Genomic DNA, 16,740 nt, shown 5'->3' with positions numbered 1-16,740 from the left:
CAAGCTACAAGCGGCTCCCTGGAGGATACCATCAGGTGCTCGAATTTACTCCGCCTCTCCCTCCACCCACTCCCTATCTGAAAATTTCATAACTCAGATGAGAGTAAGCTTCCTGGACTATAGTTGAAAACAAATTTAATGTTAAGCCTTAAGATTGTGTAATGTAATGATATTTCAATATTATTGTACACAATATTACAATTTGAAATATTTTAACACATATATAGAGCAATGTTTATGTATATGTGATACGTTTATATCTATTTTGAAGCATATATCATCAAATATATAAATATATACTCATATATATATTTTAATCAAATTAATGTATATTCCTTACTTATGCGAATTGCTTTATGAACTTAAAAATCAATTTAAATCTATAAATCTTGGATTGAATAGAATGGAATCAATTTAAAAGTTATATATATCATAACATAATGAATCTTAATTAATCAAATTCCATATGTACTTTTTCATGCTGTTATCTTATACAAAAATTAACAACGATTGCATTTTATATCTTTAACTACATTATATTCAATGCATAATAACGTAATGCTGTTTAGGGGTACATTCGATATACATTCATGAATTGCTTTTAAAAATTGTGAATGACATAGCATGGTATTAATTAAGAATTATGAAGTGCATAAAATACTAACTCATGTAATGCACTGTATGAGTATTCTTAAATACGGATTTTGTAATCAAATGTAATAACAATGCTTATGTCAAGGATATTATAGTAATTCCGATACAAATAATTACTTAGCTGGGGTCTGATGAACTTACCTGCATAATGCAAATCCACGAATGCTATGAGAGACTGTGCTGAGAACGTATGTGGTTAGTATTATTGTTTCCTTTCTTTTAATGCTTGGATGGTATCCTAAATTCCACTACTGTGTTGCTTGGTTGCTTATACTGCTTCCTTTCTTAAGGCTTGGCTGATATATCCATTTCGAATTTTTTTCCACCCCTAACCTAACCCTAAGGATGGGTATATATAATTTGTTGGATAGTCACGTATGTAAAGTCGTGAATTTAATAATTTGTCTTCAACTTCCCTTAATTTTATAATTTGATGCATTATACTTTTAAACATTTTACAATCATATGTAAGTTGTCAAAATTTAATAATAATAATTAATTGATTAGGGTTTCTTTCAAATAGTGTACATAATAATAATCAAATGAGGTTTATTGAACCCTAAATAATACTTTTAATGATAAGGTTAATACACACACACACACACATATGGAAAATTTAGTGTTTAATAATATATTTATATTTGTGAAAATATTATCACAACTTGTATGCCATTTAATCGAAACAATTCAAATAGTTTTTTTTTAAAATTTTTTTTTTGAAAAAATGAATTTGATTATATCAATTTTGTAAATGTTTGAACTTAATACATAACATATTTCGATAGGAAAAAACATATTAATCCAAGTTCATCACAGTACCCCCTTCCTGATTTTGCTTGTCCCCAAGCAATGCTGAATGGGAAAGGACTTCTTCTCCAACCTAGAAAGCATCTTCTTTGGGAAGATTTTTCCATTTTACCAAGTATTTTGGAATAGTCCGACTCCTTAATCTCCTATCCCACTTTTCAAGAATAGTCTCAGGCTCTAGAACAAGCTTTCTTTCATTGTTTAGTGGTGGCAGATCAACACAGGGGTTTATATTCTTTTTGAGGACCCTTTTTAGCCTGGATACATGGAATGTGTTATGGATTTTACTATTTTTAGGCAGCTCTATCTCATATGCCACTTCTCCTATCTTTCTTAGGATCTGGTATGGCCCATAGAAATGAGGTTTTAATTTCTCTGCTCCACTGATCTTGAGTGAGGTTTGTTTGTAGGGTTGCAATCTTAGGAATACTAGATCTCCAACTTGGAATGACCTTTCTACTCGTCTCTGATCAGCATAAATCTTCTGTTGGTTTTGAGCATGGCGAAGATTATCTTTGAGAACTTCCATAATATCAGTGCTTTGTTGAATGAAGTCCTTGGCTCCTGGTATCCTGCTTTCTTGGCTGATTAAATCTCCAAATGTAGTGGCTTCATATCCATATAATGTCTTAAACGAACTCATCTCGATTGACATATAATGGGTATTATTATAACAATATTCTCCCAAGTACAACCATTTGACCCATGTATTTTTTTGTCCTGTCACATAATTTTTGAGATAACCTTCTATCCACTTATTGACAATTTCAGTTTGTCCATCTGTTTGGGGATGGTAGCTAGTGCTAGTGATAGGGAAGAGAATTCAATAATAGAGGCTCTTAACTTTAGTTATAGTCATGATATGGGTGATGCACAACTACCTCCTAGATTCACGTTCCATCCCACTGATGAAGAGCTCATAACACATTATCTCATTAGAAAGGTTTTAGATAGCAATTTCACAGGAAGGGCCATTGTTGAAGTGGAACTCAACAACTATGAGCCTTAGGGAGGGTTCAATTCTCTCCTTTATTATTCACTATGCGTATAATCCCACACACCCATGTGATCTCAAATGATGATATGTATTAAATGCTGAGTGCTCCAAAACCATCCATTTCATGCCTTCATCTGTACACAATGTCTTTCTAGTTTCTTTCTACTCACATGATCATCTGAAAATTGTGTCACTCTAAGCTCTCAACTATTTCCTCTTGATTGATCATCTCATAATTGCTAAATGAGAGCTTTGGGGTAAGCTATAGGCATTCATCAAAGCATAAAGGATTTTGTTAGATGGTGTAGATGAAGTAGTAGCATTTGCCTTGGGAGACATGCTTGCAAAATGGAAGCATAGATAAGTCATGTGAACAGTTTGACAAGATGCCTGAATGTAATGTGGTCATCAAAAGCCATGGTTGCTAGATATGCACAAAATAGATATATTGAGAGAATATATTTGTTTAAGTTGCAACTACCCTAGTAGACATGCATGCAAAATGTGGAATCATAGGTAAGGTGTTTGAACTATTTTATTGACTACCTCCATGAAATGTCATCTAATGGTAAGCCAATATTGCAGGATATGCATATTGATTTGTTGAATATATCCAGATGATGTAGTGACATTCTTGTTATTGCAACCAATGCCACATATGTATAAAACTTGGATTCCAACTCTTGTTGAGGTTGTAAATTATGTTGAACATAGTCTCAAGCCATAATAGTTTTCTATCTACCAAAGTTAGAAAGAGAATCATACAAACTTGTGCAAGCTCTTTGTATTTTATGTGATATGATATTTAGGAAAAGGATGAGAAACAAAACTCTAAATAAGTGGGCAAGCTTTCCAAGTGCTCTATACCCCACATGTAAATCTACTCTAATAAAAAAGGCAATCAAAAACTAGTTCACTTTACATTTGTAACCTTGGGCAGGCTCTTAGCAACATGCTCACATTGAACTTTTGACGTAAAGGAGAAATGAACAAGCTCACAACCCTTAGGAAGGCTTTCTTAGATAAGAAGTTTCTGAGTAGACACAAATCCTCACTAATAATGCTGCTGCGATTTTCTTATTTAAATCCAAACAAAGTTGTATTATCTTGGGTAGAGGAGACTATTGTTGTTTGTGGTTAAGGATCCTTTAGGTTAGTAGAATCACATGCAAACTAGATGTGACATTGCAGTAAGAAAACTGTAATAAGAGCTAGGAGCTTGCCTAGTGATCAAGGCTTGAGACTGGACATAGCATGAAGCATTTGTAGGCATTTGAGTCTCAAGCATCACCAGCTCAAAATCAAATTGAAATGAAAACTTGGCGAATAAAACTAAATAAAAATAGTCCTCTTGAGTAAATATCAACATTGTATGGACAATACCATTACAATGCACTATACTTGGTACAAATATATTGTTGGCTAAGTCCCATGACATAATGTCAGTTCCTAGGTACGTCAATAGAACATATTGTTCTTTCCCATTTTGTTGCATAATTTATTATTTGTAGTTTATCGATTTCTTAAATCAGACAACCATGAGTGTGAGATATTCTAAGCACCTGATAAAAATGAGAAAAACAACAAAGAGCTTCTCTCAAAAAGTATCACGAGTTAGTGCTATGTTTAGCCAAAAGACATACCCCTCTTATTAGAATCCACTATAGTCAAAACTTTTTGACATTGAAAACTAGGATATAGAATTTTAATTGTTCTGGGATTTGACTTGTATGTTTTTAATCATCTCCACATGCCCTCCATGAGTAGTCATCAGATTTATAAAAGTATTCTCAGTAATAATTACAAGGCGAGATATACATGTCAATAATCATAAAAAAGAGCATGGAGCACAACATCCTAAGATATCAACAGAATCTTAGTTTATGGATTGCACTTATAAGTACCATGAATATGAGAAGACAATTCTCATGATTACTTTAATTGTCCTTGTCATTGAAGCTTAGTAATAGAGAAGAAAAAATGAATGTAGATGCTACTTGAATTTTTGCAATTTAAAAGTTATTTAGAAACTTTGCTACATAAAATTTCTTTGCAACAACTTGACACTTTTGCAAATTGGGAAATAAATGTTTGTGACAAACATTAACTATAGGGCTTAATGTATATCAAGTGCATGGAGAGGGCTTTTGCATGAAATAAAAAATAAGAGATAAAATAACTGATTAATAAATTCAGCATAAATGCATGAAAAGAGGAATCACTTTAGATCACATAATGATGGCTTCTAGCATGCATTTGCCTTAGAGAAAAAGTTTACCATCAAATGTGGGTTTTTTTTAAAAATTCACTGGACATATGTGCATCTGTGGAAGAACTCTTTGGTGAAAAAGGAGTACCATATCACGGTGCCCAAAGATGAAGACCTAATAAAAGACTATAATCCATTATTCTCTCAGCTTCCAAAAAGTTGCAATCACACTTGATTTGTCTATAGATGAATACATTTTATCAGTACAGATAAATTGTGGCAAATTACAACTAGCTGAAGCATTAGAGATAACCTGTATGAATAAGGGGAATATACTCACAATATAAATTCCATAATAGTGATAAATATCTAAAGCCTTTCAAATATGTTACCAGCCAATTGTATCATCTAATATGATATTTATCTTTGACCGACACACCCCCAAAATTATACATGTTATGCTATAATAAATTCTTGTTCATTAACAAATTTTTTGTGGAAAATTTTACATTAGACTAAGAATGCAAGTCAACTCTTACTTGACATCTATAGTCTTGAAAGATTTGTATCATAATTTTACAATATGTTTTTGATCCATAGAAAACAATTTTTAAGTTAAAATACAATATGTTTCACAAGCTAGTAATAGGTTGGCACAAGGAAATGTTGTGGGAATTTGTACATTAGATTGACACTGATTTATTTTCATGATTGAAATCTATAGCCAAATAACTATAAAAGCATTTCATCCCAAAAGAATTATAGCAAGGGCTTAATAAATGAACATGATTGTAGTAATTTGCCATCATACAATGAAGTACCTGTAAAAAGGTCACACTGGTAAACAATGAAGAAAAGAAAAATAATAGGATGCTGAAACCCTGTGGAACATTAAGGCAAACTGAGGGAATCCCACAATATAAAATTTGTGTACCTTACAACTAGCATTAGTTGGCTACCACAGCTAAATGTAAAGCTTAAAGGACTTGTTCAATTATAGCTAGCATCTTAAGATACAAAGATGCATCAATTTCCAAGGATGCTAACAAAAATTGCCAAATAAACTAAGAATAATTACTCCTACTTTCTTCAACTAATTGCAAAAATGGCATAGATGAAACTAAATTAGTATGCATGGTGTTTAAAATGTAAATCTCTTGTACACCCAAAACCAAGTGTGGAAAATTCAAATTTTGTGAATCCCATATGTATAGGGACAAACACACAAACTCAAATATACTGAAATGCATTTTGTACATTACTCCACTACACCCATAAACAGTTTCACATCCAACTCAAGATATCCCATATTTATAGATGAATATGGTATAAGATGCTCAGTTGAACATTTTATCAGTAGAACATGATTACTTTTACACAGTTTTGGATCAGAAAGCAATCAAAAAACTCATATTCAGAATAGGATAACTAAATAGGTTCAAGAAATTTGTACTATAGTTTATAACATTCTTGTAGTAAGTTCTTTTAATGATGTAACTTCCTTGAGGATTTCACTTTTCATGTAGCTTTCTCTAACAAATATCTTCTGCACTTACCATTCAATATGTCAACAAAATATTCTACAAACACATAACACTCAGATGACTAAATATCATGAAGATATATCAATATGCCTACTTATCTAGGTATATCATTTTCTTATAGATAAAGGACAATCTACTAAAAAAAGAAAAGACCACTTTTTACAAATTCACACAGGTATAAACCCATTCATTGTGGGAAAGTAGAAAGTAGATCTAAAGTAAAAATAAACTAGAACTAGCCCACAAAAATGAAGAGAAAATAAGTAATGCAAGTATGTAATTTTCATTACCTAAAAGTTAAATTTAGGTTTAGAGCAGAGTTCCTTTGGAATACCTTATAAAATGAAGGGAAAACTAGACAACTGACTTGAATTTGGAATATACGCAGTATCAAAATCCTTGGGAATGTGAACCCAAATGCTCAAACATTTTATCTATTCATCATGAGCACTAAACATAACTCCTATACCTTGTTATATTATGATATTCCATCAGACTTGCAATGAGATTTAAATTGGTCTTGATTCATTCAAAAAAAGGGAAATAGTAAAATACAATGGAAAAGATACCGCAAGAGAAATCAATGGACTAGCAATGGAAACAAGTTTATGTTTTTGAATTGTACCTTTACTTCAAATTTCCACACTGTATTTATCATGAACCAGTCATCGTGAGAAAGATAAAATACACTGCCACTCTTTCCTGGGGAGGAGAGTTCCTGCAGAGCATCATTTCCACAAATAGAAAGCATATAATCAACTGCATCAATTTTAAAAAGTTCTTGAAGATGCCTGAACATTGTGCAAAAAAGCTAAGTCACAAAATGTTGGTAATATCATAATATCTTGAGATAACAACCGAAATATAAGAATTCCAAAGCTTGTAACATTCCCACTAAAATTGTAACAATCAATTTTCTCAAATATGCTTGAAGAACTAAATAATTTTGGATTAAGAATTTAGGATATCTTTATGCATAAAATGGTAAAGGAAATAATCTAGGTTTAAGAAATTAAATCAAGTAATTTTAGAAAGACGTTCTTTGGATATTCAAAATTGCTCTGACATTATCAAGAATTGTGCTGTAAAAATCTACACATATGTTAGCAAACTAAATAGAGAAAAACAAAAGCATTCAGCCACTCTGTAGTGATAACGAACATTCGTGCATTTTCTTGGTTTGAATAAAAATCAATATACTACTGGCAATAATTTGGCTTTGTTTCAATGTTGATGAAATATTTTAAACCATCAGATTCATTAAGAAATCTAATCCTAGAATTTATGTTGAACAATTGTATTGTTTACAAGTGCATGGAAAGATAAAAGATGTAGCATAAATTCACTCAGAAGGTGTTGTGTAAGATCCATGTGTAGACTCGACACTAAGAAAATAAATAGGTAACACAATTTTTTAGACCATTACGCGATCATGTAGTAGCATCAAAGCCACATTTTTAATCACATCCAATGAAATTGAAAGCAATTGCAAATCTAGAAAGATAATATTTTTGAGACACACAAGCAGATCTTTCAACATGCAAATATAGTTTGCACAAAACCATATAGCTCAAAGTCCCTATGTGGGATGTCACAAAAAATCCAAGTGAGTTCTCATCCTTAAACACACTAGGCTTGAAAGTAACATCATTGTATTGTTGAAGTATAGAACAAAAATACTGTGCACTTGTCAAGAAAACAACACTGATGGTATTATTATTCTAGATATAATCTATTTCTAGTTAAACGAAATCTCTACCAATCAAAATTATCTACATTTCAGAAAGTTTAGGAGCTGAAATAACTTTAGCTAACTAAAAAATGACAATGGAGGAAGGCAACTGATATTGCTAGTTGATACAACTTTGTAGCTAGACGTGTAAGTCATTAGGTCAATATTTTTGGTTGCAAATATACGAAATATGTGTCATAATTTATGCCTCCTAAATTTTGAATGGAACTAAATGTACATTTTACTAAGTGATTTTTCCACAACAATCATAACAAAAATTTAGCTTTTGCTTTGGAGTATTTATTGCAAATATTATCAATGCATCTTATAAGTGAAGTTAACATATTTAAGAAATTCCTAAAGGAAATAGATCATAAGAGCTAGCTAGAAAGTAGGTTATTGTGATACATCTATTGCACATAGATTACTAACACAAACATAATAGACTGATGGTTAAAGCACTACAAAAAAAACACAGATTTCAATGCAAAGAGCTAGATGCGAGAAAAACTTGAAAACCACTAGGTAGTAGTCCTTCCATTTGAATTCAATAGAATGATGAGGGGGGGTGCATGCTGAACCCTCAGGTGGAAATCGCATCCATCCACTTCCTTTGGGATCAAAATCAGCAGGGACAATCTCTTGTTTGTGTATGGGAGTGATCTTTCCTACAACATACCTACAATCATAATACATAACGATCAAATGAAATACATAATGTTTTCTCAAAAGAATATTATTTCTCAAAAGAATATTATTTCTCTCAAATTTATGCATACTAGAGGAGGCACAGTGGCAACATGCAATCCTTGAATAACCTACAATAAAAAAACAATATTCCATGGCAATGAAAAGAAGGGGGGTAAGGGGTTAATAGATCTTACCCCCCTAAAAAAAATATCCAACAAGAAACTTGTTCTCAAAATAGGAATCCGTAAAACTATTTAGCACCTTACACTTCTAGCTCTAGTCACAAATAGAAATATACATATATAGAGGAGAGTGTATGAATGATTTAGATCTGCATATGTATACATATACATGTATATATACTTATGGGAGATAGTTTGTATATATATATAGTCATGTCCCCTTTTCAAATAATTAAAAATAATAATCTTTTCTAAGGCAGATAGGCCCAAAAAGGTGAAGTTTCAGAAAAAGGGGATAATATTTGGAAGCTAATGGACTAATAAATGAAAATTATTATTAAAATATTTTTTATTAACCCCTCTTGGACGTGAGTTAGGGTTATGCCCTCTTTTAAGGAGTTTGGAGGCATTTTGATCTCATTCCAGAACTTGATTTTTGCTCATTTCTTTGTTGTTCTTTAGAGGCTGCCAAACCTATGGAGAAGGAGACCCAAGAATGGGAGTTTGCAGGTTTCCAAGAAGGCTAAGGATGGGAGTTTGAAGCCATTCCATGTGCATGCTCATATAGAGTTTGCCTTTGTGCTGAACAATGCAGATTTGTGAGTTTTTCGGGTGTGATTTTTGTAAGAGTTTGGTGTTTTCGGTTGAGTATTTCATATCAGTTTGGGTTACTGCTGTATATCAGAAATTTAGATGTTAAAATAGATCTAAATATATGTATTTGATCATGATTATACTTCTATGATAGATTATTAGTGGTTTTGTGGTGTTTCCGTCTATTTTGTGTTGTCTTTGAGAGCTCGATGAGCATTGTTTTTACCCTCCATTTGGGAGCTGTTGTGTAAATTTTATATAGATCTAGAAATATCATTTTGTAGGCTGTTATGCTGTTGAAATTTATATAAAAAATTTCCACTTTCAGATCTATTAATAATATGTGAAGCTGTAAAGTTTTTGGCACTATTTTCGGCATACCCGATTTGGAGTTTATTGAGAAATTGGTAGATCTTTGAAATATTGGTTGTTTGATTTTAAAGATCTGATTAGAGGCTTGAAATATCATAGAAAATTAGGAAAGGGACATTTTAGTGGTATCAAATCTATGATCTTTCCAGCCCGAGGGTTTGTAGAAGTTTGCATGTCAATTTTGACAACTACCCAAATCTTGCATGTCAAAATGTATGGTTGCATGCTACTTCTAATCATTTGCATGTTAGTTCTTGGTGAATTTGGTGGTTTCATGTTGCTTCTAATCAGTTGCATGTCAAAATCTATGGTTGCATGCTACTTCTAATCATTTGCATGTTAGTTCTTGGTGAATTTGGTGGTTGCATGTTGCTTCTAATCAGCTGTATGTCAAAATCTATGGTTGCATGCTACTTCTAATCAATTACATGTTAGTTCTTGGTGTTTGAAGAAGTTATAACCTATTGGGGTTACACTCTACTTTATCCAGAATGGACAGGTATAGTATAGAGTCTCATAGGACACGATCTTGGACAATTGATATCCAGAGTCAGAATAGTAGAAAGGATGGTTATTTAGACATTCAAGATAAACTTAGGAAAATAAGCCATGACATGTCTGAATAGTTGGTTGAGCACCACCGTATAATGAATGACATGTTTTCCAACCCAACTAAGGTGGATAAGTTGACTAGATTTCTATTTGGCATATTTTCTCACAGGGCAGATGACACAATTACCAAGAACTTGCATGAGGAGTTTGAGAAACTAGCTTATAGCCAGGTTGAGGTCTCAGATTCTACTCCACCACAGGAGGTAGTGAGAAAGGATATTATGTAGATTGATAGTAATGGTCAACTTGATACTCAAATTGAGACAATTGTATATAGGTCGTCAAAGGGTGATGTCACAGGTATTCAGGATGGTATAGTTACAACAGGTAGTGACTACGACGTAGTGGGTTCAGATGATGATTATGAGGATGTTGTTGTGCATGATGGTGAGATACCTGGTAGAGATGAGCAGACATTGAGCATTCATGACTTTGCTGAGAAAGAGTACCAGGCACAGTTAGATGCTTCGTTACATGAGGTTGAGGCTGGTAGTACTTCACACGATTTGTCCAACTAGCTGAAAGTGAACAAAGATAGTGTTGTGACTTCATTATATCATCATGACAGGTATGTGGAGTTAGTTGGTATTGGTCATATTATTCAAGTAAGGATTTTTCTTGAGTTACCAGCTGATTCTAGTTTACAGATATGGACTCGAGATTGTTATATTGGCATTTGGGATTCAGTTGACTCGAGATCTTTAACACTTTTTGGTAGCAGTGTTTGTTTGGGTGCTATCATGGATTTGATTAGCAAATTACACGGTGTTGTCTTTTCTTGTGCTAGCAGCTTGTCCGATGTTGGTATTAGTTTTTATACACTGGTGTTGGGCTTTGTTCATATATCCAATTGACCATACTTGCTGGAATGTGTTGATGATCTTTCATATTTGGCAGTGTGTACAGATGAGTCCCAAGATCATATTGGCATTGATGACATCCAGGAGGATGCAGTTGGTAGTTTTGAAGACTTAGTTTCTTTGGGTACAAAGGAGTTGGACAGTAGTGCTACAGTTTTTGATACTCCATTTGTTGATATGAGCTTTAGAGTTGATTCACAGGATATGGATGGCAATAATCTAGAGACTAGTAACTTTGAGGATACTCCTTTAGACAATGCATCAGAGGAGGTTTGTAGGAGACAGTCAAGCCAATGTCATCATGTGTCTAATCAGTTGAGAGTTAGTGAACGAGACATTGCTATCACTTGCCAACATTTTGATGTTGCTCATCAATTGTTAGCAGTTTATGGATGGGGTTCTCCTACTAGTGATGAGCAGGGAGGCAGTTATCTTTCCTTGATAGAGTTCCATTCTTTATGGGAGGCTATCCAGATTTTGAGACAGGATTATATGTAGTTGGTAGCCGACAGAGATTATCTTATGGAGTGGGGCAGTACAGCATATGATGCATTGTTGGCCAAGGAAGATGAGGTGAGTGAGCTTACTGAGCAGCTTGAGGTGACTTTTGAGATTGTTGAGAGTACACAGTTGGCCTTCAAGGAGTCACAATTTCTTTTGGCTAAGGTGACCATGGAGTTAGAGCAACTACAATCTTTACTAGATTCTGTACAGTCACAAGCTGTGGTGTCTGATGATCCAAGGATGTCCATGGTCGATATTGTCAAAGATAGTGAAGATGGGGATGCATCCATCCTTGATACTAACATTGGCATATCGGGTTCATCCCCACTAGAGTCAAGTTTAGTTGAGTTGGGTGCTGCAGCAGATTGTTGTGGTATGCCTGATATGGTGGTGACCTCTAGCACTAATGGCATGAAGACTAGAGATGTTGTATCAAAGACCATGTATGATGTTGGTGAGCCGATAGTTGGCATGGTTCTTGCTAGTAATACTACTCCCTTGGCGATGTCTTTAGAGGTAGTAGTCAGTTCCAACTTGGTTAGTGATCGATTGCAGTTAGTTACATCTGGATTGCAGTCTGAGCCACTGACTGAGATTGGCACATTCTATCAGCATTACATTGTGAGGTATGCTCATCAATTTACCTTTGATGACCATGTTAATGAGATGATGATACAGATATGTACTCTAGTTCCTAGTGCTTATCATCAGTTATGGGATAGTTTAATGCCTCGAGATGAGAGTTGTGATGGGCATGACATGGTGATAGGTTTTACAGTTGATAGCTTGATAATACATGACTTAGAGCAGGAGTTTCGAAGTGATGCTTCAGCGGGTGTTGTTATTGATTCTACTCCTTTGGCTATGACATCTCCTGACTTAGCTGGTGATCAGTCACATGTGGGTTGTATCACTTGTTCATGGTGAGCTGTTGACTGAGGTTGTTTTTTTTATCAACATTATATTGCAAGGTATGTACATCAGTTAGCATTTGATCCTTGTGTTGAGGAGTTGATGGCAGGCAAATTTGGTTTGGGTTCCAATTCTTGTTGTTTATCTTGTGATGGCTTTTCACCATCAGGGGTGCATGGGAGTTATGGTTATGAGATAGTGGTCGGTGATCTACAGAGTTGTGTTGATTGCAGGAGTTGTATAGTGTGTGGATTCTCCATACTTGGTACAGTTTCATTCGGGAGCATTCACCATTGTTGCAAAGTTGGATTGTACATTTTGTATAGGCCAGTGGAATGCGTTGATGGTATTTACTATGTTGGTAGTTTGATTTGTCCACTTTACTTGGGTTTTGATGTTCTAAGAGTTTTTGTCTCGTGGGTTTCTGATTGTGAAAGTTGTGACTTTGGAGTTTGGTTGAGCAGTAATTGTCAGTTTGATTATGGATTCCTCTTGGTTATATTACAGAGGATATTGCATGAGCCTGTGTTAATTGACAATAGTATAGTTCATGACTAAATTTGGGATCTAGGTGGATTTATTGGTTTATTGTTCAGCCATTGCTTGAGGACAAGCAATATTTGGAAGGGGAGGACTTGTCATGTCCCCTTTTCAAATAATTAAAAATAATAATCTTTTCTAAGGCAGGCAGGCCCAAAAAGGTGAAGTTTTAGAAAAATGGGATAATATTTGAAAGATAATGGAATAATAAATAAAAATTATTATTAAAATATGTTTTATTAACCCCTCTTGGACATGAGTTAGGGTTATTCCCTCGTTTAAGGAGTTTGGAGGCATTTTGGGCTCATTCCAGAACTTGATTTTTTCTCATTTCTTTGTTGTTCTTCAGAGGCTGCCAAACCTGTGGAGAAGGAGACCCAAGAATGGGAGTTTGCAGGTTTTCAGGAAGGCTAAGGATGGGAGTTTGAAGTCATTCCATGTGCATGCTCATATAGAGTTTTCCTTTGTGCTGAATAGTGCAGATTTGTGAGTTTTCGGGTGTGATTTTTGTAAGAGTTTGGTATTTTCAGTTGAGTATTTCATATCAGTTTGGGTTGCTGCTGTATAATAGACATTTAGATGTTAAAATAGATCTAAATATATGTATTTGGTCATGATTATACTTCTATGATAGATTATCAATGATTTTGTGGTGTTTTCGGCTATTTTGTGTTGTCTTCGAGAGCTCGATGAGCATTGTTTTTACCCTCCATTTGGGAGCTGTTGTGTAAATGTTATATAGATCTAGAAATGTCATTTTGTAGGTTTTTATGCTGCTGAAATTTCTATAAAAAATTTCCACTTTCAGATCTATTAATAATATGTGAAGCTGTAAAGTTTTTGGCACTATTTTCGACATACCCGATTTGGAGTTTATTGAGAAATTGGTGGATCTTTGAAATATTGGTTGTTTGACTTTAAAGATCTGATTAGAGGCTTGAAATATCATAGAAAATTAGGAAAGGGACATTTCACACACACACACACACACACACACACACACACACACACACACACACACACACATATATATAGACATACATACATATATACATATATGGAAATATACATTTAAACATATATTTCTACATAAATACAATTGTAAATATAAATAAATATATATATATATATATATATATATATATATATATATATATATATATATATATATATATACACACACACACACACACATACATTTATATATATATACATATATAAATCTCTATACATATATATTATTCTAGAGGACAAACAACAATTTATGCTAAGGAGAATAATAATAAACTGCATCCTTCTACTCTCGGCATAGATCCTACAAATGATTATGAAGGCTAATAGGCACATCATGACTATCTTCGGCATTCTCCTATGGCTCTTGTGGTTCAAATCTTATAACATGAGGCTTCCTCTTCTTTTTTCGAGCATAAAGCTAATGCGGCCATGTAATAAGAAATAAATGGGTTTAATTCTAAACTTTTTTTTTTTTAATGTTATAAGTATTTCATTAATCTAAAGAACATAATAGGGATTTTTCTTTACTTGATAGTGCTACATCATCTACCACATTTTGTTCAGCCCCAAACTCAACATGCTCAACACTAACATCACGCTCGACTCCATTACCATGACATTCTCCATACTCAAAAATTATCACATAAAGGTTACACCAATTGCAATTTAAGATGTCAAATTTTATTAATAATTACATAATTAATTTTAATAAAAATTGAATATGTACCTCTATCACTGTGATGCACATCAGGGCCTTCGTCATGTGTAGGATATGTGCCTTCATAATCATGAGTAGGATTTGTGCTTGGAGATTTGCATATTGGGCATGCCTTGAACAAGATACTGAAAGATTTTATCAATAGATATATGTTGTTTGAATGGTATAAGGTGCACTATGTGCCTGGTTGGGATTGCCATGGGCTACCCATTGAGCTCAAAGTTCTATAGTCCATAGACCAAGAGGCAAAGACAGAGCTCACACCATTGAAACTAAGAAAGAAATCTGCTCAATTTGCCAAGAAAACTATGTGTTTATATATGTTTAAACACATATATAACATGTATGTTTATATTCAAGAAAATGCAATTGGTAGGTATAAAGCTAAATCACACAACCTTTGCCAACATTATTGATGCTTGTGCCAAAACAAGAGCTTTGGAATAAGCTATAGACATGCGTTAAAGCATAAAGAATTTTTGTCTGATGTTGTAGTCACAATTGCCATGGTAGATATGTTTGAAAAATGGAAGCATAGACAAGGCATGTGAATTTTTTGACAATATTTATTTATAAAACTATATTTATTTATTTATGTACAAAATTTATTTATAAAACTATATGCTGAATGAGGAAGGGAAACAACAAGAAGAAAATGACCTCTTGAACCAAAAAGTAGACATAATATTTCAATTCAATTATTTCACATGTAGTAATCTTATTAATTTTTACTGTTATTATGCAATTATGGAGGCAGCTACCATGGTTCGTACTGCTAGGCTCTCAAGATAGCAACCAACCAGCATGTTTGACACCTATAGAAGACTACTCTAGCATGCTCTTTACTTCTAGGGAATATGTCATTGGTAGTACATAATGCTATAACATTGTGTGGCTTGTAATGGGTACATTGTATGAACTAACTCTCATTGAGAAACCCAATAACCTGACACATTATGCCTTATTTAAACAAATCAATTCTCATGGGAAATAGGTTACTAAAAGATGACACAAACAATAAATATTATATGTAGTTGAAATATCATAAAAAATAAAACTATTTGAATCATAGTGTCAGGACTTGGACTCAACACAAACTTGGCAAGCCATTGCTACTTCAAACTTAGGTTTGGCACCAAAACTAAACACAAACTGGGGAATTGAAAAATATATGTAAGATAAAAATATTGTTTTTTTGTTCTTACTTCAAGATGGATTTCTCATTTTTCACAATTTTGATTGCATTTGACTACCAAGACTCACTAATGTCTGCAGTCAAAATCCACCAACTCTGCAAGTCAAGGCTACTGACTCATTGAGCCTAACCCAGACTCAAATCCACAAATCTTCACTAAGACTCAATGACATGTCTGTGAAGATGTTCTTAAGAAGACACTACCAATGCTATGTATTAGTCATGTGAAAGTTGAAACTCACCAGTTATCTAAGATATTAATGAGAACTATAATAAGAACATATTTTGGAATCTGTCACATTGTTTACTTTGTAAATATGGGAATGATGAGTTAGCTGCCACAAGAGAAAGAACCATATGCAAAAAAAATTAATAGTAGGGGATGAACTGACTATTTAAAAAATAGTTTCAGCTCAAAGAATAGTTGTGGTCCTAAACGTATATAGTTTTTAACAAAATAGAACAATATGAAAAATGCACAAATTAGTGTGAAGTTTTCTTCTTGATTTCAAACAATTCATTGCTAAAGTCTATTAAACCCACACCCCCCCACCCCACCCCAAATAGCTAAACTGGTTATCTCAAAAAGCAAGAATTGCCACTT

The 16,740-nt window shown here is 33.6% G+C and overlaps 1 pseudogene; it reads right to left on the bottom strand.

Annotated features, from left to right (window-relative positions):
- Positions 1 to 4,863: 4,863 nt before the first annotated feature.
- The window catches only part of LOC149577511 (putative pectate lyase 13), a 36,220-nt pseudogene continuing 24,343 nt past the window's right edge, over positions 4,864 to 16,740 (bottom strand).

The sequence above is a fragment of the Cupressus sempervirens genome, chromosome 1 (genome assembly GCF_028749045.1).
Source record: "Cupressus sempervirens isolate cs-2001-9-10 chromosome 1, ASM2874904v1, whole genome shotgun sequence".
NCBI classification, from domain to species: domain Eukaryota; kingdom Viridiplantae; phylum Streptophyta; class Pinopsida; order Cupressales; family Cupressaceae; genus Cupressus; species Cupressus sempervirens.
The sequence above is the reverse complement of the archived record's forward strand: the minus strand, read 5'-3'. Positions and strand labels throughout refer to the sequence as shown.